Source organism: Hesperophylax consimilis, chromosome 7 (assembly GCF_061612785.1).
Source record: "Hesperophylax consimilis isolate HC1 chromosome 7, BYU_Hcon_1.0, whole genome shotgun sequence".
NCBI classification, from domain to species: Eukaryota; Metazoa; Arthropoda; class Insecta; order Trichoptera; family Limnephilidae; genus Hesperophylax; species Hesperophylax consimilis.
In genome coordinates this window covers 32,002,946-32,028,572 of record NC_142842.1, presented here as the reverse complement: position 1 = coordinate 32,028,572, position 25,627 = coordinate 32,002,946, and the positions used below count along the sequence as shown (strand labels likewise).

Genomic DNA, 25,627 nt, shown 5'->3' with positions numbered 1-25,627 from the left:
TTTCCCGAAAACAAAAGAGAAATTCAAATGAATACTTAAAAAGGCAAAAAAAATTTTGAAATTTTTTCCGATCTAAAAATAATTTTTATTTGGAATTTTTGTCCATACATACAAATAATTCATTTTTTTAACCTAAAAACTACCTTCAAGGTAGGTGTAGAATTATCGACTGAAGCTATTGGAGCTTACTCCTTGACATCTTGTATTATCATCCATTTAACTAATTTAAACTGAGTATGAACAATTTTAATATAAATTTGGAAAATGATTTTTTTTTATTTTTTTATTATCAATATAAAGTTTTTTTAAGGGTTTTTTTTCGATGTTTGTCTCACTAGGATAAACCTGTGTCGAGACAGACGTATTTGATACATGAATTAATGTTTACATATTTTTTGATACATAAAATATTTCATTACATTAAATGACATTGTGAAAAAGATACAAAATAATAAATAATAATAATAAATGATAAATTTGTTAATCAGCATCTAGTTGGAGGACATACTTATGTAGGGATTTTTATAAAATTTTTGATCATGGATCTGTCTTGGCTGATGATCCAAGACTTGATGTCTGTTTTATATTTCAAAAAAAAATCGTTCAGTCTAATGGCTAATGGGAGAGCATTATATAGCCTTGTTGCAAAATATCTAAAATTTCTCTGGCCAAAAGTTGTTTTAGCGAAAGGGATTTGTAAGAAATTATGTCCTTTGGTTCTAGTATCACGAGCAGTTTGGATATTGTCAAAAGTAGTTTTGTGTTTGAAGAGGTATGTTAGTATGTTTTTGGCATAAAGTTACCTAATGTCCATAACACAGATTTTCCTAAAGATTTCATCCAAACTGCTTGTGATTGGTAGTTTGAGGATAATCTTTATTATAAGTTTCTGAGCTTTAGATATTGGATCAATGGTGGCAGCGTTTGCTCCTCCCCATGCTATGATACCATATTCTATTAAAGATTGACAAAGTGCATAGTAGATTGTTTTGAGCTGGCTTAGGTTGAGAAAGTTGCGAGTTTGTCTAAAAAAGTAAATGAATTTTCTAAGTTTGTTTGCTGTAGTGGTTATATGTTGTTTCCACTTTAAATTGCTGTCAAAAATAATACCTAAGTATTTAATTTTAGTTACCTGTTCTAAATAAGGGCAATCACATATTATCGTATTTGTCAGGTTGCAAGCACATATTTTAATTTGTTTTTCTGGGTTTCTTAAGGAAGGATTAATACTAAATTCAATGTATTTAGTTTTGGTCACATTCATTGTTAGTGTATTATTGTTTAACCATCTTTTAACCACAGTTATGCCCCTGTTAGCTTTTATGTATACATCATTCCAATTGCTTGATTTGAAGAGGAGAATCGTATCATCAGCGAAACTTACAATTTTGGCATCTATTTGAAGATTACATAATTCATTTATGTATATTAAGAACAGGGTAGGACCTAAAACACTTCCTTGAGGCACGCCGTAGCTAATTGGTAATTGATTGCTATTGCAGTTGTTGATTTTCACACTTTGCTTTCGGTTTGACAGGTAATCGCTAATAATAGTAAGTTCATCACCATTTATACCAATATTAGATAGTTTTTGTAAAATTTTAGAGTGAGAGATAGTATCGAATGCTTTGCACAGGCCTAAGAATATTGATATGCATTTTGATCCCTTGTCTAAGTTTTCATTTAGAAAATCGGTAACTGTTGCCAGGGCTTCGGAGGTGCCTTTATTTTTCCTGAATCCAAACTGGTTGAGTGATAGTATGTTATTTTGTTCAAGGTATTCGATTAGTTGATTATTAATAGTTTTTTCAAAGACTTTAGATAGTGAATTTAGTAATGTAATTGGACGATAGTTAGTTATGTTCGCTCTAGAGCCTCCTTTATGTATTGGGATTATGATTCCGTGTTTTAGTTTGTCAGGGAATCGGCCTTTTAGGATGCTTAGGTTAATAAGATATGTTAAGGGAGTGGTTATTTCTGATACAAGTTTTTTTAAGGCAATATTTGATATATCGTCCAAGCCAGTTGAAGACGAGTTTTTTAATGAGTTTATGATCAATCTAGTATCTTCATTTGAAATTTGTTTTAGACTAAAATGCAAGTTGTTGGGCAAATTTGTATTACAGCTTAGTGAACTGGAGTTGGTATGGTTTACATCGATATTTTTTGCGAGTTGTTCACCTATTTTTGAGAAGTATTTATTTGCATGATTAACAATAATATCGGGATTACTAGAAAAACTAAATATTTTATCATTTACTTTTAGTTGTTTTAAGTCATTCGTAGGATTAGGTTGAGAGTGAGTGGCTTCTTTAAGTGTTTTCCAAAGTTTTTTAGGATCATTATTACAGTTTTCTATTTTCTGTTTGTAATATATCTCTTTAGCCTTTCTTATTATTTGGGCTCAAATGTTTCTTTATCTTTTGTAAAAGTTTCAAAGTTGTATATCATAAGGATTGTTAATAACGTTTTTTGTGGAGTTTGTTACGTTTACGGATAGATTTAATAATAGTGTGGTTAATCCATGGCTTAATTGGTAAAATATTATTTGGTTTATGTTTTATAATTATGTTTGTATGTTCGTTAATGGTAGTCTGTAAGTAATTGATAAAGTACGTCAAGGCGTCTTCTGGATTTATGGTGTTAAGTAATTCTGACCACGATTTACTCATCAGAGATTGACGAACACAATCATAATTGATTTGAATGATTTTTTTCTTATTTGTTGTGTTTTTATGTTTGTCTTTTCTGTTGCATGTTTGTATGGAAATAATAGTGGTGTAGTGGTCGGTAAGTGTAGATTCATATACAATAGATATTACTGGGCAGTTGGATTTGACCATGATGTGGTCAATGCATGAAATGGAGTCTAATGTAGCACGTGTGGGAGTGTTTATGGTGCTTTGGAATCCATGGTATGTGAGCGTATTTAAGTATTCTTGGCACTGAGAATGTTCGTTTGTGGGCAGAATACTTATGTTGAGGTCACCAGCAATAATACAATTTTTAATATTACATAATTCAGTTAAACAGTTATTAATTGATTTTAGGAATGGTGAAATATTATAAGAGGATGGAGAACGGTATATTGCTAAGATACATGTGTCATTATTTTAGAGTTATTTGCAAACAGTTTGCACCGCTGACTTGGATTTCCTTGACAGATAAACCAATCAGGTCAGTTCTGGTATAGACAACAACTCCATCATTTTGTTTAGTATGTATTGAAGTGCTGTAGTGATCATACCCTTTCAAAATTTTAAGAGCATAATTTTTTTGTATCCAGCATTCAGTAAGAATAATTATATGAAAAGAGGTTCCAATATTATCAAGTTGTAGCAAGAATTCGTCAAAATTCTTGGAAATTGATCTAATATTTTGCTGTAAGATTTGAAAAGAGGATGAATGTGTTTGTAGTACATTTTTACAGAATTTAGGATTTGACGTCCTATAATTGGTAATACAGTCCATTTTTAATAATATCCATTACAATAATGGTTTTCTCTAGAATTAAAAATCTACAATACCATTTTTTTAATGTCACTTTCATGTTTGATTTGAATGATTTTTTCCTCTGGACCCTTACGAACAAGTAATTTATTGGCTTTAAACCACACAAATTCGAATTTTGTTTCTTTAGCCTTTTGTTTTGCTTTCCACAGCAATTCCTTATAATAAGGCGTAAGCACCTCACTAAGATAAATAGGTGATTTTGGGTTAAGTATTTTGGCAGTATTTTTGAAAGATAAGACCATATCTCTCGTTTTCTGGTTGTAGAAATTTACTTGCAGTTTATCGGGGGCGTTAGTTCTGCGGTCCTGGGTCCTGGTCACAAGGCGTAGATCCTGCTGCAACAATGGCATACCAAGGGAATTGGCTACCCGAAGAACGGCTTCAGCTGGTTGTTCTCCCGGCCGCAATTCAACACCCGCCATTTCCACACAGTCGCAGAGATTATTTTGTTCTATAGTGGCTAGTCTGGTTTCCAGGCTTGAAATTTTTAAGTCATTCTTAGTATTTATTTCACGTAAGGATTGTGTATCTTTTTGTAGGTCTTGTAGTACTTTAAAATTTGATAACAGATCTTCATATTGATTACTTATAAATTCGTTGCTTCTCTTCAGTTCCTTAATTTCGTCTTCGAACATTTTTTTAAGTTCAGTGACCTTTTGGTCAAAATGTTTGGTCAGACGAATAAAGAGAATATAATCATCATCGGTATTTGCAGCCGAGGATGTAGACGGTGATCCTGGTCTGGTCGGCATTTTGGGCATTTCCAAGAAGTTTTATATTTTTCTGCCATTTTTTTGTATTTGGAATCAGATATATTGAGGCAATTATTGTGAAATGTTATTTTGCACTTGGTACACGTGAACATATACTCATCTTTATTTATTGGGTTGAGGCAACCTTCACAGTTAAACATTGTGGTTAATAATCCTCAACGCCTAAATAATAGTTTTCCGCAAAATTTTAGCACGAAGCGACCTCACTTTTGACCAATAGCGAGATAGGTATATTGTTTTGTTTAATGTCAAAGTAATTATGGACACTGATAAGATGCTCCTAAATTTCACTTAGATACAATCTTAAAACTTAAATAGGTGTTCACTTTTCACTTATCAATATGGGTAGCCACAGAGTAATTTTTAGACCGTTAGGTTTCACCGTATTACACACGATTGCAGTTTTACTTTCACTATTTTATCACTTGACTATTTCGGTTATTTTATACTTAATTTATTTATCACATTTATATTTACAGCGCGAAACGCAGCGATGACACTGTGAGTTGAGTTTGACACTTTTTTGGTTTTATTACAGTGATTTTGGTGATGTTTTTTTTAGATTTTTATGTAGAGCGTTTGACAGTCGACTTGTAGGTAGGTAGGCTAGTTGACAGGCTGATGATTAAAATAGAGGGTGGTAAAATAGTTAAGAGATAATTTATTGTAACCTATTATTATTTCCTTAAATATTGAATTAAATTTGTACAAGATCTTCAATCATTAAATAATATCTTCGTAGATTAATGCTTTTCTCATATTCACGAACTATTAGTCAACCGATGGAGAAAAAAAATAATTTTAAAAATTAAGGAACATCCATTGTAACAATAATAATTTACTAAATAAATAAAAATATCAGTAGTCTTCTGTATAATATGGTTATCAATTGAAATTATCCGTATTCCTATTTTAATACCTACATTTTTTCGTAGAATTCCATTATATAAAGTATATTAAAACATTTTTAAATCATTTTCCATTTTTTTTACTTATTTTCAAAAAATAAAATAAGTGGAAATGTTTTATTTTATTCTTTCAGTATGTCATTATGAAATTATAAGCTTGAAGTTTTTTTCTAGTCTATCTGTACCCTTGAGATGAAATTACGCACAATTTGCCTGATAGAATCTAGAAAAAATGATAAATTGTTAAATAAATTGTTATAATAAATACGGACAGCGAACCCTGGAATACAACGTGCCCAAAATATTCAACATGTTACCAAGCAATATAAAAAAATGCGAATTACCTCAGAGATTAAGATATATGCTGAAAACATGGTGACTAAGCAGAGATACTCTGTATTAGTAATACTTTTGATTATGGCAGTGGTTGGTGATAAATATGATTGCCCTTGAGGTGTTTTTGCACAAAAACGGCGCTATACAAGTCATCCAAGTATTATTATTATTTTATAAGTTGTATTGTAATAAGTAATAATATTATGAAAATATGTTATATTGTAATTGAACATGAACATCCTGTTGACAAACTGCTTAATTGCGGTTTAATGGGATTGTACTTTGAAGAACAGTTAAAAAAATAAAAATAAAAAAACAAACATAGTACTTTGTAATCATTTATGCAATTTAAAAGTTTTTTTTTATGTTCATGATTTATTTTCCGCTTGAGAGAGAAATGCACACTATTTGATAAGTCCATTAATTCACAATTATCTAGATTTCAATGGAGTTATTGTCAATTTTCTGACTCCCTGTGAAAAAATCTATCATTTGAATATCCATTCACGATTGAATTCGAGCCTTGACCGAATATTAATCGATTATCAAATTTCAAATCAAACACTTAATCAAATCAGTGCTCTTTTTGCAGTAGTAATATTTCAATGCCGGGTCCTAATATTTTTTAACAGTAAGAATAATAGGTCGAATCACAATTCACAAGTCGCAATTGTATACATTTTCTACAGGTTGCGAGATCAATTATATTATATGTGGACATTTATTTTGTTTTAATTTAGTTGGCCACTGTGAGATGTCTCATCTACATGATGGACATTAGTAAATTTTGGAAAACTTGGATTAAGAAGGATTATGCGCAACATGGCTCATAATATTTAGCTCTTACAAAGTTCAAAATTTCATGAATGCTTTTTGTAACAGACAATTTAACGTAATAAGGAACTTGAATGAAAAAAATTACGGCTCAAAAAATATATTTTCAGTTTGACCAACCAACGCTGGAGAATTTAAACTGCTCACTCACGGGTCGGTTTTCGGAGTGCATTAGAATGCGGGTAACCACTGCGCTATACAATATATTTTTTCTCGGTCATGTTTTTGGGGTATCTTGTTCAATATTTATACTGGGATTTGTTGATTTCATACCGACCCGAGTGGGATTAACCGACAAAAGCGAGGTACCGACGTATGACGTCACGCGTACCCCGATAGATTTCAATTGTTTCGGCGGGCTTTAAAAAATGCAAGCTTTAAAAATTATTTTAGCTGTGAAATCGACGTTTGTTAAAAATAAAATTGACTGGATTTCCATATTACTACATTGTCAATATATCATTTTCAGTTAGGTTCGGTTAGGTAGTGCAAATAAATTGCATTTTACGATGTAAAAAAAAATACAAAATTGCAACACACACATAGAATAAAAACGATTCTCGATAAATGTCAAATTCAGCTCAGTTACAGCTTTTCATCAAATTGTTTTCGGCTGACATGCATAGCAATTATTTCTGTTCGGCTTGTCGATCCGAAAATATTTTATTATTATTTATTTATTATTATTACACGCCCTAATGGGCTTTTACAAACTACAAAGTTTAATAGTAGAGTATCACAGTTATTATAAATTCTACCAAATTAAAACATAATACACCGAAAAAAGAAAAAATATTAAATGTTACAACAAAAGCATATAATAAAATAAGATACATTAGTAAAAATGATAGGAAGTCTCACATAAATAGATATTTAAAATAAAAATAAAAATCTTTATATTGCGGAAATTATAGATGTCTATTTGTGTCTTGATATATAAAAGAATTGAAATAAACAATATTTATATTGATTATTTTTAAGATGAAATATATCTCCCAGATCAGAGTATTTATTTCCGAGACTGTGAAGTCTTGGAATCGGGGAATTTTGATAAGACAGTATCCTGGTGTTGTAAAAATAAAAGGGTAGTAAATTTCGGCAAGATCTTTTGGGTATGTAGATGCTGATTAATTGGAGTAACTCAGGACAGTCAATTTTGTAATGAAGTATTTTATGTAGTACTATTAAATCTGTGTTTATTCTTCTTTCTGAAAGTTTGAATAGGGACAATTTGTCTAGTAAGTAGCTATAATCAATGTTTTCTACAGGAATATGCAATTTATAGTTTATATACTTCTGGAACTTATGTTGAATCTTTTCAATGTTATCGGAATGAATATTGTAAAAGAGAGACCATAACGTAGAGTTATACTCTAGTTGGTATCTAACAAGGGTTTTGTACAATTATTACATAATTATTACATATTACATTACAATTAAACATTATTTTGATAAAATAATGCTGATTCTGGCTTAGAATCGGCGTTGACGGAAGTTTGAAACAATCCGCTTCTGGTATTCATAGTAATATTCTACATCCCGTCCTGGAAGATATAGATCACCTCCTGATTTTGATTGGCCTACAGAGCGTCGGACGATTTTCAATTCTGCTCGTAATCCCTTTCCGGTTGGATGGACGGCTAACACTTTAATTAAATTTACTAGGCGATTCGCGCAACTATTGTGTCATGGGATTACGCGCTATATATCGCGGACGCTTGACATTGTTGGTAACCACTGGACAAATAAGCCAATAGAAGTGTTTTTTTTTTAATTTAATATAAATCAAATTTAATAATATGATTATTAAATTCTGCTAGTATTTTTTTGGTTTTTGTTATTGTTACAGCTGTTTCGGCTTTCAAGGCCATTTTCAAACTGTAACAGTCACAAATACCAAAAAATACTTGCAGAACTTAATAATAATATTATTAAATCTGATTTACATTAAATTTTTAGTAAAAATTAAATAGAGTTCTACGAATTAAACACAAAAACAATAATTATAATAGAATTGTGTTTAGTGACTAGATCTGAAAAGCTAGGAACCTCCCACCGGCTCCGGAGAGTTGGTGGAAAAAATAGTTAGATTTTCTTTATTTTGGATAAAATTGATCCAAAATATTTATTACGTACCGTATTTATTTATAAAAATGTATAGCCCAGCGACATAAGTTTTCTTTTAGGTCGGTAGAGACGGCACGTAAGAAATGAGAGCTGAAATAAAACCTTTTTTTAATGTGACGCATCACAAGAGGGGTCATCTTTACAGATGTTAGTACAGTGTAAAAGCAGAGTATCTATGGCGCCACGCGGTTGGGCAGCGTTGTGAGGCGGGTTTAGGTAGGGGCTGTAAGAAGGGCTTTATTTGGGCTTTTCTTGAAGAGGCCTGAATTGTATGAAAGAGGAAAAACAGATGCCGGCACACACGAGCCGTCTTACGCAAAAACGATTCGAAGAAGCGGCCCTTTCTCACGAAGCCAACATCAACTGTCAATAGGTGTTCCGCTCGTGTACGTAGAGTTTCACGCACGTGCATTGGTGCACCGGGGATCAATGCTGATAGCTCCTTAGAGCAGGCTCCATTAAAATACCAGTAGAACAGACTTAGAATACTCACAATTATTCCATACTTCCGCGTAAAACCTACAAAAATGTTATTTTTTAAAATAGTAATTTCTTTCTTTAACAAATGAAAAAATTCATTGGCTGTCTGGGGTCTAGGATTCGAAAGATCCAAGCTAAATTGAATTTAAAAAACTTTCGTTCTATAGTTATCACACTTCTAGGCACTTTCCGCGCAGTGTTGCTGCCACTATGAGCCCGGATCATATCGTAAAGGATAGTGGTTTGCGAAAATTCAATTCCGAGTGTCTAGTCTACTATAAAGTAAAGAGTCACGACACGAGAAAACGGTAATCAATTTTTGTACATTGTATATGGATGAAGAAAACCAAATACATAAATTTACTCCGACGACTCAATTGCATTTCATATTGTGCTAGGTAGCTATTTGAAATAGGATGTTTTTTTTAATAATTACTTGCGTGACTTCGAAACGGCGCCCTCTAGATTCTTAGTCAAAGATCTTCACCACTTGGCCACGTATTCTAAAGTTTCCAGCTTCTCATTATTGTACTGCAAATTTTTTAATATTTTTGGCTATAGAGTGGCTGTGTTCGCACATTACCAGCTCCCGTATACAACATTCCCCCCTCAACGGTGACGGTTTACCTCGCGTCTTTTAATTCAGGCACAAAACGGACTCGGGATGTAGTGCAGACAAATCGCTGTAAAATTCATCCACTACCGTATTATTTATTTATTTATATCGATCCATCAATTCATCGGTCAGTTAGCCAGCTAGTAAACCAGACGGTCACTCAATAAGACAATCTGTCAGTCAGCCCATCCGTTAATCCGTCCGTCCGTCCGTCTCGTCCGTCGCATCATTCTCGCCCTTTAAATGATTTCATTCGTTCATTAATTCAATCATTCATCAATTCAACCATTCATCAATGCAATCATTTGATAATTCAATCATTCATTAATTCATTAACTCAAACAGACACTAATTCAATCATTCGTTATTTCAATCTTACTTTAATACAATCATTAATTAACTCAAACATTCATTAATTCAATCAATCATTACATCAATTATATTTCAATTCAATCATCCAATAATTAATTAATTTATTAATTCAATCATTAATTAATTCAATCATTTTTTAATTGAATAATTTAATCATTATTTTATACATTATTTTATACATTATTTCTTTTACGTATTTATTTACGCCCTAGGGACTTTATATAAAAGCAAGTATAAATTATATTAATGTATTAAAATTACTTAATGATAATAAAAATAGTTTAATTCACAGCTACAAACATTGCTTTTTCAATCCAATTTTAACAATTTAAGCACAACAGTGGTAAACAATAAAATATGTAAAAAATAATGTAGGAACAAAATAAATCATTTTAATGCTATTATAAAAAAGTACAGTTTTTCAGTAAATGGGAAAAATCAACAATAAACTGAAAATTAATATACAAAAATCTATATTAAAAGTGAGATACAGATTGTAAATGTATTATACATATTGCATTAGTGAAACAAAAATTTTGAAATTGTCATTTTTGTTTTAAGACGGAATAAATTAAAATATCAACGGAATTGAATGATTTATTTCCAAGCCTCTGTAGCCTTTGAACTTGCGAATGAATGAAATACTTTGTTTTACATTTTAGATGAATTAACACAAAAGAATTCGAGAAGTTTCGTGTTACAATTTATTATTTATTTATGTTTGTCTCTTAAGTAATAAAAAAAAAATCATTTGAGATATTAGGCAAAAGTGCTTTCTTAAGTTTAAGGTGAAAGTTATTCAATGTTATAGACGACGATGTACATTTACCTCGTCTCGAAGATTCATTTAATATTAATACTCGTGAAACCAAAATGCATAACCGAACCGATGGATACGTGAAGGAAATGAATTAATGATTTTACTTAACGTAGCGAGTCATACTGGAATATTAAATTGATGAATCTGCCCGTTTCTAGCAAGCAGAAAATCATAATATTTTCATTTATTTAGCGTTTGATAAAATGATAGGAAAAATAGTTCCTACATAAACATAATTTTTTCTTGGAAAATTTCTACGTCCTAAGAAATTAAAACTATTGACACCCTGAACTAATAATAATTTTTATACAGCTGAGAGGCACCAGTTGTCAAAATCTTCGCCAATATTCTCCAAATAACCATTTTGTAAAATCAGTGTAAAATTTTGTTCCCGTGCGGGAAATAAGACGGGAGTGTGGCGGCTGTCGAAGTCGCCCGAAAACTTCTGGCCGCGAACGAACTCGACGAACGGAGTCGCCGATGACCGCCAGCCGCGCCGCTGCCAAAAAAATGGTTTACCTGCGCGCCAATTTCAAGTGCTCCTTTAGTTTTTTTACATTGAAAAGCCAATTTCCATGACAACTGATTATGGTAAAGCCCTATTTATCGATAAAAGGGTATACCATTGCTTTTCCTATATTTTCCACCTACGATTTATACAATATCTCTACGTGCATGTCGGCATTTGAAAGTTATCGCCGGAGACCTGAGCTCGGAGATCGCTTGTAACCTACTGTAGCCCATGATAGTATCGAACGCCAATGTTGACTCTACCTACATATATACCTCAATGCAAATAACAGAGGGCCCTACAAAATTTAATTAACTAAACCAAGCAAGAAACCTAAATCTTGTGGTGACTACGCCAGATACATTTGGCTGTTTAATAATCGATAAAGTTGTTGTTGATGAGGCGTATTTTATATTCACAGTAACCTTACCAATAAGCATGTTTTAAAGTTTACACAACTTTAATAAATGGTTATTTATCAGATGTGCAAAATTTGAAACAAGTTTATAAGTAAGGGGATGGTACATAGATGGTTGGTATAATTACATACTACAGGTCGCTTAGTATTTCTAATTTATTAATAATCTATTAAAATTATTGGTAAACCGGTTAAAAATGGGATGACATGCCTGTAACTAATGAATTAACAAGTTCGAACAGGTGTTCCGATACGGTGATAATATATTCGCAGTTTACTAAAAGTTTATCAGAAAACCTGTCAATTCATTGGTTAAAGATCACCAATAATTTACAGAGGTTCTTAATAAATAAGAACTACTCATTTTTTTTCTCAAATAAAAAAGCTGGATATTAAAGTAGAATAAGAAAAAATTTCTTACTGTTATATTACATACAACCTATTAAGCTGCCTCTTTTACACCTCTTTTATTCTAGTGATCTTCATTTAGAAATTTTCTGTATTATCAAACCCCCACTCTTCTCTTCTTATATATTTTTTTTTTTTTTTACACTAACCCACGCAGGAAAAGTTTCTCACCAAACCAGTCTCTCCTGATCTAACACGCCACACAGATGGTGGGCACATCCTGAACACACCTTATCCGATGAACCTGCTAAATCACCAAACGTAACAAACGTTTGTTATCCAATAAATGGTTACCGGGGTGGCGGTACCAAAATTTAAAAATGATAAATCATCAAATTTACTAATTTCAGTTGAGTATCTGTCCTTCATAACCTCGCTTCAATGAGCTCTAGAACTCAGATTTGCTTTAAATTTAATATTCGTTTTCAAAATTAAAGCTGTTTATTTAAAGAATTCAGATAAGCGACAAAGTACCTATTTGTAATATAATAATTTCAAAATTGCAATTATTACATCCCGCGTTGTTTCACTGCTATGCTCTAGCTAAACATAACGGAACAGTACGGCTTGAGAATGTTTGCACGTCATTTTTAGTTTTTGTTTTTAATGAGACTTTCTTAATTGAAAATCCTTTCGCAGCAAAACTTCCAAACACAGTTAGTTTATTCCGTTTCAGAAAAAGCACGATCGCAATTATAGAACTATATATTATATGTCTTAGAGCTACGATTAAATTGTGTGCATTGGTATTAGCAGAACCTAGCGAGAACTGCCGCAAGGTGTTCCTTCAGCATTGTTTTCTCACACAATTCTGAAATGTGCAGTGAAGCCATTCAACCTAGTGACTTCAAAACACTATCACACGTGGTGTGTAGTCAATTTTCTTCTAGATTTCAAAAACCCGAACCTATTTTTTCGCTTTATCTCTCATCTGAATATAATACATCAATGACTGGAAGTTAATTGCAAGGATAAAAGCAGTATATTTTTATGCGAACACCCACCGAGTCCATATTCAACTGCTCCAGACCGCCCGAAACTAGGAGGATTGTAATATCTCTAATTGGGGTATATTGTAAGGGGGTGTCAAGGGGAAGGTCGGGAAGTTACTCGATATTCAGATATGATCACTAAACTAAAAAGTAAATTTTATATGATCAATTTGTGATATTTCACCAATTACTCTTCTACATAGTATATTTGCGGCATATTGCAGAGTGGAAGATACTCTCAGTATTGTCGTGGTGTAAGACCGAAATTCAGAATTTAAACGTTGCTTGAAATGGCTTTGGTGGCCAGATTTGAATAGCCAGGTACTTCCTCACCTTCTACTTTCCCATCACCTTCCCCACCCAACTATACAAAAATACTATTTTATATTAAAGTAATGTGAAATAACACACATTTAATTCACGCCGCATTCGATCCCACGACCTCTTGATTCGTACTCGAGGATCTTAACGCTCGGCCAAAGAGGACGACTAGGTTTTTTAAGCCCCGCGTTTCGAATTTCTGTCGATTTATAAAATATTTTTCTTTAAAACATTAAGTTTTTATGTTCCTAAAGAAACATATTTTATTTCTATCTATAAATTTGTTAAGCCTAAATGGTAATTATATGAAATACCCTCGAACGACTAAAATCGATAATTATTAAAAATACGTTTTATTCTTTTATTTACATAATATGTTATACATACGTATGAAAAAAATTGATAATAATTTAAAAAAATGCACAGTGTAACTTTGAATGCAAGTAAAGCATTTATCTAGATATTTTTTCTCTATTTCATACGAGCCGTGTTTTATTTCATATTTTCACCATTTTCGCTAAATCACTGTCGTTTTTTAATATTAGCGCGCTCCCTCTTCAACATTCGAATTTACATATCTCTCTTTCAAACCTTCTTTGAACGCTTACTACGGAACCTTAATTCAAACAAGGAGAGTATTAAGACAAAGTGAAAAGTGAAAAGTTCTTAGATAAATTAATATAATCATCCACTACAATAAGCGTTGCAGTGATAAACATTTCACAAAATTACAATAACCTTTGCAATGATAATTATTTGTAATATTACAATAACCTTTGCAATTATAATTATTTGCAATATTACAATAATCTTTTCAATGATAATTATTTGCAATATTACAATAATCTTTTCAATGATAATTATTTGCAATATTACAATAATCTTTTCAATGATAATTATTTGCAATATTACAATAATCTTTTCAATGATAATTATTTGCAATATTACAATAATCTTTTCAATGATAATTATTTGCAATATTACAATAATCTTTTCAATGATAATTATTTGCAATATTACAATAATCTTTTCAATGATAATTATTTGCAATATTACAATAATCTTTACAAAGTACTTATCTACAACAAAAGCTTTTTCTTTCAAATAGTCTGGAGCCAGTGAAGCTATGGCATCTCCAATTGGGGTATGCTGTGAGGCTGAAGTTAGCGAGGGGAGAAGGAAATGGGAGGGAAAAAGATGGGAAAATACCAAGCAATTCAGATCTGGTGATCAATCACGGCTAAATTCAACGTTTCATTTTGGAATGGTGGTCTTAAACCAAGGCGAAACTGAGAGTATCTCAATCTCTGGAACATGCCGCAAATACACTAAATATTAATTGTAATTAATAAAATGTGAAATAACACAAAACAAATTTAACTTAAGACGAAATAAGATCCTAAAAAAATATCAGTTATGGGCGTGAACGCGATTTAAGTGGGCGAAGCAAATTAGTTTCACACGCGCTCCGCTCGAATTAAATATTATAATATTTCGGGGTGCAGGGGAATGAAGTACGTTGCAATGGGGAACACCCGACACAACGAACAGTTCGAAGTCAGAGCAGCGATGAAATCCACTAGATGGTACCCATGAGTAAGGTTTGAACATGAAATGCTTAATAATGGGCGTCTTTCAAACTATGTGAATAGTAATATTAAGTTGAATGTGCATGTTTTAGGCAAATTTCGATAGAAACGTTACCTATTGCAGAAGGAGCTCATGATTTTATGATTCTTATCAGATTTCTGTAACCATACTGCTAGACGGTAGGCAGTAACTTATGACTCGTAACCGACGTGTTCTTCATTGACAGATGTCAAAGCAATACGGTATTCAATCACGAATCATTTTCATAATATCTGATCATAATTATATCTGAATATATTGACAAGATAAATAAAATATCAGTCATTTTCAATATTTATTATTATCGTTTACAAAAAGTTACATAAAACAAATAATTATGTAATGTAAAAAGCATAAGATGCAACTTTTTTTTGTATAAAGGCCATCATTTATTATAATATAAGTTAGAAATAGTAAAAATAATTTTATATAAAAAACGAAAATAATTATTCAATAAATAGCATTTCGTCGAAATCTAAACGACGATTTCCAAATTGACGTTCTTTACATACAATATCTAAGATATGTGGAGGATCACGAACATTCATAGACCTTGTGACTCCAGGATCGATAAGCTCGACAAGAATGCAATCCATTTAAAAATTAGTTAATTTAATAAGCATTTTTTCTTCCCAGAACTTGTCATCTCGAAGTATACGCTCAACTATCTCTAAGTTAGATAATTACAATCATAAAAAGAGTCGTGCTGCGAAATTCTATTTAATACAGTTAAAGAAAAAATATGTCTTCTATTCTCCTTCCTTCCAGAATAACGGGTTTCTTCTCGTCCTGTGTAAACAAAACTTTTACTTTATTTACGTCAATTTTTTTTTTTTTTTAATTTTTTTTATTAAAAGTATACAATACAGAATATAGTATATTATATAAAGCATTGTACTCCCAGGAGTTAATAAACTCATTGCGGGAATGATACGCATTACATGAAACATATAGCTGTATGTATTAAATGGACACATGATGGGACATACACAACATTATTATTTCAGATAGTCATTAATAAGATGAAGTTTGAGCATGTTACTTTGGGTCTTTTTACATTGACTTGCACATTTGATCTCGTTGGGTAGTTGATTATATTTTGTGTGAGCTATGTATTCCAGGGATCTTAGTCCATATTTTGTTGATTTGATTTTTGGTATATGTAGTTTGTTGTGATTTCTTGTGTTGTGTTGGTGTACGTCGTAATTGTAATAGAGTGTAGTGTTGGAATGTGCCGAGTGTTGAATTACTTTTAATATAGTTTTCGTTATTTCAAAAGTGGGAATGGTATTAAAATGAAGTATTTGGGTGTTTCTGTAGATGTCTTTGACATGTGTGTCCCAAGGTAAACTGAAAATATTTCGCAGGGCTCTATTTTGGACGACTTGGACTTCTGAAATCATTTTTTTTGTAGCAAATCCCCAGATTCCGGCGAGATATATTAGATGTGAGTGAATCATAGCATGGTAAATCGATTTTAATAGAGAGGGAGGAAGTAACCCGCGAAGTCTATATAAAACACCAGTTATATGAGTAATTTTGGATAGAACATGTTTAAATTGGTGATTCCATGTGAGTTGTGAATCAATGAAAAGGCCAAGATATTTTGTAACATCAGCCCTTTCAAGGCGGTTATTATCAAGACTTATATTAAGACATACATTTTTTTATTTGCAAACAGTATGTAATGTGTTTTTTTATGTTTAGGCTAAGTTTGTTTAATCGCAGCCAGTTTGCCAGGCAAGCTACATCACTTTCCATTTCCTTTTCAAGTTCGTTTAAATCATTATTGTGATAAAGAATCACTGTATCATCTGCATAGAGTTGTATTGTACCCTTAAGTCCCCATTTAGCAATATCATTTATATATATTAAAAATAGTAATGGTCCAAGTACGGAGCCCTGAGGCACGCCACATTTCATCGTTCCCATGCTGCTTGTCCCCTTTCCAACAAAGGTCTGACAGTGTCGGTTAGAGAGGTAGCTACACAGTAACTTCAGGGGAGTGCCTACTATGCCTAGGTGTTCTAGCTTCTTTAGTAGTATCCCATGGTCAACCGTATCGAAAGCCTTTTTTAAATCTATAAATAAGCCTGCAGCATGCTTACCCTGGTCTATATGCTTTTGGAGGGCGTATACAAAATCGAAGGCAGCACATTTTGTGTTAGATTGGTTTCTGAATCCATACTGTTGGGATGCGAGTAAATTGTTTGATAGGAGATATTTAGTGAGCCTAAGCTTAATAACCTTTTCAAAAACTTTAGAGACGACAAAGAGGATGGATATAGGACGGTAATTAGAAGGATTTTTTTTGCAATCATCTTTGTAAATCGGAATTATTTTTGCTATCTTTAGTTGATCTGGGAAGATTCCACTATTCAGGGATTGATTAATAAGAAAAACAAGGTGGTCAGCTAATATATCTTTGCAAAAGTTCAGGTACACTGGTGTAATTCCATCTAAACCTGGAGATGCATTAGACTTTAGTTGAGAGATGATACTGAGAACTTCTGTTTTATTTGTTTTGGCCATGTATAAGGACTGGATTGCTTTTTGATCCGTGTTTATAGTGATAGAATCATCTGGATATGATGCAATTGTAGCTGCTAAGTTTTCCCCAACTGATATAAAGAAGTTGTTAAAAGTTGAAGCTATCTGTGTTGGGCATGTTATTTCTTCATTCTTAATGAGAAGACATTCAATTTCATCTTTCTGGGGTGTCGAGCTATTTGTTAGAATTGCATTTATTATTTTCCATGTCTGTCGCGGATAACGCAGGTTTTCTTTAAATATAGTCGTGTAGTATTTGGTTTTAGCATATCTTCTATAGTTGGTAACTTGATTTCTTGTTTTATTTCTCAGTGCTGTGAATATATCACTTTGCTGATTTTTTTTCCAGATTTTAAACGCATTGTTGCGCTGTTTGATAAGTGCATTTAATTTTGCATCAAATCATGGAGTATTACCCCTCCGTTGGTCTCCTATGCGTAACTCAGATTTATGTTGGGATGATTTTATTGCTGTTTTGATGTATTCATTAAAATTATTATAGATTTCATTGGCATTACTGGTGGTTTCGTGTGGAAAGTTGTGGGATTCTACATATGTTTTTAACATGTTTTTATCGGTTTTGGTGTTGTTTGAAAAAGAATGTATTCTATTATTAGTGTGATGTTTCAAGCTGTTTTGGTAATCTAATATCAAAATGTTATGATCACTTAGGTAGGCATCTATATTTGCAGTAGTTGAGGAAATATTTTGTCTGTTTGAGATGATATGGTCTATTAGAGAAGTAGAGGTATCTGTTACTCGTGTAGGATAGGATGTGTTACATATGAAACAGTTGTATGAGTGTTGATGTATTTAAGAGATGTATTATTTTTTTGAAGAATGTCAATGTTGAAATCACCAAAGATAAGGGTATCATCTATACAGTTATTTAAAATAGATTCATGATACATTAAGAATTCGTTAATGTTTGAGGTAGGCTTTCTGTTTATAACATAAATATTTAACGGTTTAAAATTTCTATTACGGATATATAATTGAAAACAATATGTATGGGAAATATGTATTTGAAAATTTTTTACGACTTCAATACGTTCATAATAAAATTATATGTTTAAATCAGAATTTTTCTCCGGTGAAATCGGTCCTTTCGGCATCGGATTATTGATATATTAAGTATTTTCGTGATTAAATAAAAACAATATTAGAAACATTATGTTAATTCACTTTTCAATCAAATTTTGGAATTATACACACGAGCGTATAAGTACGTATAGACGGGTATATACAAGTGTATAAATTACCTGCTGTAATATAGATAGAGGTGGTATATTGCTGAGTCTAGAAGCAAGCATTAATTGCACATTTTTTCTGTGTTCTTTATTCTGCCTTTGATTTTTTTCACCCTGCTTACTAGCGGATACCTGTTCTTTTTTTCTTTGAATGCCATATGCCTTTGCCTTTGTTGTTATATGATATTGGTCGGTTTTTGTATTGATTTGTTGATTATAAACGTACCTACATGTTATCTGGGTTATAAATGTGAGAATGTTGTCGATATATTTGGGGATTCCGTATTATAGGCCAGTACACATAGCGCCAAAAAGGGGGTTGCGATCGTAATTATTCCGGTAGTCCCAATTTTTTTATATGTTTTATAAACTGATCCCATGATGTATAATCTGAATTTCCGACCATGGCGCACCTGTGCTCGCGCCACCATTTAAAAAAAAACCGGCTGTAATCGCGCCAAAATCTAGTTTTTCCAAAATATCTCATTCTCAATGCAAATTTTGGCTAAATTAGCTAGATAATTAAAGTAAAACATAAAATTACCTACAACTTTTGTGAAAACAATTTTCTTCAATCTCTAATAGGTACCGAGGTAGAAAGTCGTAAAGGTGCGTATATTTTTGAAAAAAACAAGTTTTTTGCGCGACTAGCTTTGATTTTTTGTAAATATCTCGTTTCCAGTACAATTTTGTGTAAAAATTATTGATACTAATTTTGTAGAAAATAAAATTTCATAAAATAAATAGGTATATAATTTATGTGTTTTAATTCTAATACGTATCCAAGCTCTAATCCACCAAAACCAGGCCAAAAATTGAAACAGAGGTAAAGTGTTTTAAATTTCATTCCTTAATTTTATTTTTCTTCAACAATTATTGTTGTGAGAACATATCAGTTGACAACAATCGTCATGCCTGCGTCAGACCTAGCTATAAGGGGCTGGAAACGGCATGCACGTTAGTGTCATAAGAACTAGAGCCAGCAAATAGTGAAAACTTTTCAGGTTCATTCATCTCTGGTCCGTGCTGAAAAATAATGTCAGTTTTTGTTAATTTTTTTAGATCGCTTATTTAATCATATAAAATTAATATTATTTACTTTATATTTACAGAAATTGTGAAAAAATTACCATGTTGAGTGTCGGTATAGTGTTTAACACAATACTCGTATTTTCTTTATTATTTGCAATATTATCTGGATGAAGTTTTGCGGAATTTTTCCTAAAATGAGAAATATTGTTAATTATTTATACTGTCTCTATTCCCTAATTATTTAGAGATGTATTAAGACATGCCCGACAAACTTTCACCAACAATTCCTGAGCTTATTTGGTGTAAAAAATGCATTTCGGTAAAAATAAAAATATGTCACCGGAAATCAAAATTAATTTACTTCTTATATTCCAAATTCAATATGCTCAGAAGTTTATCGACTGCGTATATATGTATATATCTACATATATAAAATTATTTAAGCTGACATTGTACAATTATGTTCTGTAAAAAACGTATCCCAAAGATCTATTTTTATGTGTGTATTTAAGTAGTACCTTCTCCATTCCGTTAAACATTTTCCTTGGTGCCGTAATTTTGTTCGGGATAAAACTCCTTTTGTCTTCTGTTTTCCCATATTTAACTGAAACGTAAGTATATATTAGCCAAGAGATTTATTATAAATTGGTTCAATTTTACCTTAAATTTGAAAATCATTTCAACGTAAGTAAGTGCAGTAACTTGGGGAGATAATTGCACAATTCTATCTACAACAAATGATCTAACAATCTAAACTTAAAATATTAATGACTCTTTTTAATATTCGAATGACTTTAGGTACTTTATAGGTGACATATGTCTAATTGTCTGTATGGAGAAAAACTTTCGATGTAGAGTTTTTGTTTTATGGAAAAAAACTTTCGAATTTCAAAAATTTGTTGTTGGGTAATTTAACTGGTTTTGGTGGATAAGAGCTTGGATACATATTAGAGTTAAAACACATAAATTAAATACCTATTTATTTTATGAAATTTTATTTTCTACAAAATTAGTATCAATAATTTTTTCACAAAATTGTACTGGAAACGAGATATTTACAAAAAACAAAAGCTAGTCGCGCAAAAAACTTGTTTTTTTCAAAAATATACGCACCTTTACGACTTTCTACCTCGGTACCTATTAGAGATTGAAGAAAATTGTTTTCACAAAAGTAGTAAGTAATTTTATGTTCTACTTTAATTGTTTAGCTAATTTAGCCGAAATTTGCATTGGGAATGAGATATTTTGGAAAAACTAGATTTTGGAGCGATTTCGGCCGGTTTTTTTCAAAATGGCGGCGCGAGCACAGGTGTGCCAAGGTCGGAAACTCAGATTTTACATCAGGGGACCAGTTTATAAAACATATAAAAAAATTGGGACTACCGGAATAATTACGATCGCGAATCGGTAATTGCCCTGGAGTATTAGTAATGAAACGAACTCTTCACAAACACTTTATTGAAATATAAGAGAATACCACTCCTTAGTAAAAAAACTCCTTTTATTTTACCATAATTTATTAGATATTCCATTGTTACAACTAACATGACTGTATAATTAGAAATTAATGTAAAAGCCCAGTAGGGCGTAAATAAATAAAACTAGGAAAACGATTCTAGTGAAGGGGCACTCTATAACATTCTGTGCCGCTGGTTGTGACAACCGGACAGACAGCCGCGTCGCGTGAAAAAAAAGATTAATAGTAAAAAAGTCTACTTGGGCTAGAAATGATATATAATAACATAACGACAATACTTTAGTGTCACCTTTTTTCTCAAGTGCCTACACATTTACGCATTTAACAATGTATTCTTTTGTATTGGTTATTATTTATATTTATATTTATTATTTATATAAAAAAAAACCTTTACTCACTTGAGGAAGAAGTTAAATTATAAAAAACAGAAAATTTCACTAATAGATTTCAAAGTATCGTTTGATTAAATAAAAAAATACGTAAAAGAAATGACCGGAGCGACCGGCCGGGTGACACAACCTTACAGGCCGGAACTTTCGCGGCGTCTGAATCAATACGTAGTAACTCCTTGTCAACCCGCACACAAATATACTACGCACAATAGAGAGTTTTGAAGTACTGGCGGTCGTTTTTCGTGTATCTGGCCAGAAATTGGATTTTCGCGAGTGTTTTTATTTTAATTAATTCTTATGAATACATTAATAAAATCTCTAATCTTTTGTGAGGGAGTCGTCGGGAAGTTACTAATTCATCGTCTAGAAAAATAAAATCTGGTACTTGCCGCTTATCTTACAACATTTTACATTTAATAAAATGTACTTATCGTTTTACATAATATATTTAATTGTAAGGTCCTGTTTTTATTAATCTTAAATATAAATAACTTGCATCCCTTCGAATCCCTCTAGAAACATTTAAGATTTTAGTAATAAGCTCATCAGAAATAATTAAAATGTGAGCGTCGGGGCAAATCCCCGTTATCAGGGTATTGTGTCGCCTTAACTGCTTGATGTCATAAAACGACAATATCAACCACTGTCAATTTACAAATGGCTTAAATCAACAATTTTAACTACAATAATTATTTCCCTCTGTACTTTTACTTGTTTTTTGACAATCTTGACGATGATGCGGTTAATGCGATCCATCACTCTGTCATTTGTTGAAATGATTGATTGAACTATTATACATAATCGCTGCTTATTATTTCTTGAGATTTTTTGCAGTGGCATCAAACAAAGTTAATATTACCAACTGCCGCAACGTTAAATCACTGTATCAACGAAGAAAATCCATTAGCTGACCGACACAATACGTAATTCTGTCACGTAAAACGTCCGCAGATATAAGTGAACCAATCAAATATAATGTTATTGAAACAGGAAGTTTTAGTTCGTTCGAACACAACAAGTGATCCAGGAACGTTTCCTCCGCTGCATGAGTAGAATAACGAATTTAATAATCAACGAAATAGAATAAGTTTGAAGAGTTGTGTTTTATAAAATCCATTGATTACTTGATTAAATTGTTGAAAAAGTATTGCTAAACCAATCGACTAGGTATGTAATTACCATAAATAAAATACAGCTCTGCCTTGCATAAATTGTATGTAATATGTTTCTTTAATATTTTTATCTAATTTTTTTAAACTTCATATTTTATTATATTTGTTTATTTTGATTTAACAAACTTATTGCATTCATTTCTTTCCGGCATGATTACTTATTTTGTTCTATCACATTTACCCATTCTCTTTATAAATGATCATGTTACATTTAGTTTGTACAAAAAGGGAAACAAATACATTTTTTATTTCATTTGTTAGATAATATTTTACCCTTGTAGTTTTTAACAAAAGCGTTTTTTGCTAGCTGACACGTACCCGGCGATGCTGGGGGTTATCCTTAGGAGAAAGACATATTCGCTTACAATTTTTTTTGTAGGCTTTTTTAAGATATACATTTCCGTAGTACATTATTTTGATGTATCTCATAAGGTTTAGCCAGCGTTTACAATATAAGCGCCCGAAAATATACTTTTTACGAGTTGATTACAAAACATCGACATTCTCTACTTTCTATAAATATAATAAAATAAAATAAAATAATAGATTCAATAATGTTATAATAGCCCCTTTGTAAGTATTATTTAAGTACCTGAATACGTCTGTCTCGACACAGGTGTACCCTAGTGAGACATATGTCGAAAAATTTATTTAAAAAAACTTTATATTTATAAATAAATAAATAAACATGCATGTATTATATATTTATTTATTTAAGTCCATCGGGAGAAATTCTCTAATGGACGTTTTTAAGAATTTGTCCAGCTGAGAAACAACGATTACTCTACATTAAGGGTTGGTTATCTGTTATGTAGGGTTTGAAACAAGTTTATTACTAAGCCCCAAAATCTTACATTATGTTGTTCACACTTTTCAAAGTATAACTTTTATGAAACAGACAATTATAGCAAGTATGATGATTCAATGTATCAATGTCTAGTAAACGGTAATTAAATACAATGTATTTTATAAATAAACATAAATAGTTAAAAGTTTAATTTGCTGGGAAATGTTAAAATGTTGATATTATAATGAAGATCTTTGTCGATCAGATTAGTTAAATGTTCAAATGTTAAGTAAATGTAAGTAGGTATTATGAATCCTTTTTGCACGTTTTTCTTCCTTATTCAGTGTTAAAATACTAATTTCGGTTATCTATGATGAAAAATATTCCTGCGTAATTAATTATAATTTGCTGTGAATTTTTCAAAACTGGAACTGAACTGAATTATTTTTTTATATAATCAATAATTCTGTACTTAAAATTTATTTTCTTTAAATTTATTAAAGCTTACGTACGATGTTCATTCGACAGGTAAATTTTTGACGTCTCTCTAATTTGTCAACCAAAAATTATTGTGAATAAAATTGACAAACATTTGTATTTGTAAGGCAATTTGATCCTGAGACAAATATTTACAGCTTCACATATCCTACAATTATAATATCCAGCGATTTTTCACGGGCCGGCCCCTCCGAGCGCCATCTTGCCAAGGCGCCAACGAGTCAAGAAGCCAAGGTGCTGGTAATAAGTACACCTAATACAGCGCCCTCGTGTTTTTACTGGCGCACCGTTTGACTCATGGCCGGCTCTGTGTCTATCACGTCCATCTCCAACCCAATTCAGTATAGTTTCTTACAGCGAGTATCTTAGAGTCAGAATAATTTTTGTTTTCTTTAGCGTATTGACTGCCTGCAACGTGGGACAATAATTACTAATAAATGCGAGTGATATCGGCGCAAAATTTTGTATTCTCGTACATGTGAATAACGGGAAAAAACTACAAAAAATAAGGGATTAATAATGATGCACGTAAACTTATAGCCCTGATTCTCTCAATTTGTCAAAATAATTTTATCACATGATTTCTCTGCGACATGCGACAATTGTTGTATTGCCATAAACGCTTTAGTCGTTTCTTACCATAACAATAATAAGAGTATTTTGCACTCTGGCACGTTTTACACATAAAGTTATATTGTATTTACGTGAATTTTATATCTGCGGGTTATATCCCGCCAATATTTCTCAAACAATGCGCATGTGCAATATTAGGTCGACTCGCGATATTATTTAACCACTTACTTTCTTGACATTTGGACATTTTCCAAGCCGTTGGAAATCAAGTTATACTGCACCAATTTTCTAAAAAAGGGGATGACAAAGACACTACGAACTACTACTACGTACTTATATGCATACTATCAACACTATTTTTTGAATCCCTTGTTCTCATTTAATTTAATAATCAATACTAAAAATAATAAATAAAAACCAACACAGATTCGTTACTGGAAGATCAACTGCTACGTTAGTTAGTTAGTATATGTTAATATTACTTTACTTTTTATTGGGGAGTCTTTTACCAACAGTAAAAGTTTACATTTTCTATATTATAGACTTTTCAAAAGTTTTTTGACAAAGAATCCAATAAGTTATTAAAACTGCATACATTACGATTGATAGGCAAGTTGTTGGATTTCTCAGGTTACTCGTCTTAATTCTAATTCGTCAAAATTAAAAATCGAAGTTATTAAATGTAACTAGTGATATACTGCAAGGAAGCCATCTTGGTCGCATTCTATTCCTTAAATTCATAAATCACATCATAAGTTTTTTCGAAGAAGTAGAATGTTTGTTTTTTGTCGATGACATTAAATAATCCTAAAAATATCCTATACTACTGCTAAATCTT

General features: G+C 31.7%; 1 long non-coding RNA gene across 1 annotated transcript; it reads right to left on the bottom strand.

Annotated features, from left to right (window-relative positions):
* Positions 1-19,695: 19,695 nt before the first annotated feature.
* Positions 19,696-22,192, bottom strand: LOC149422637 (uncharacterized). Its single transcript, XR_016302431.1, has 4 exons — positions 21,766-22,192; positions 20,409-20,494; positions 19,989-20,079; positions 19,696-19,884 (listed from the first exon to the last, which is right to left on the bottom strand). It is a non-coding gene; the product is annotated as an uncharacterized LOC149422637 (long non-coding RNA).
* Between the last annotated feature and the right edge of the window lie 3,435 nt (positions 22,193-25,627).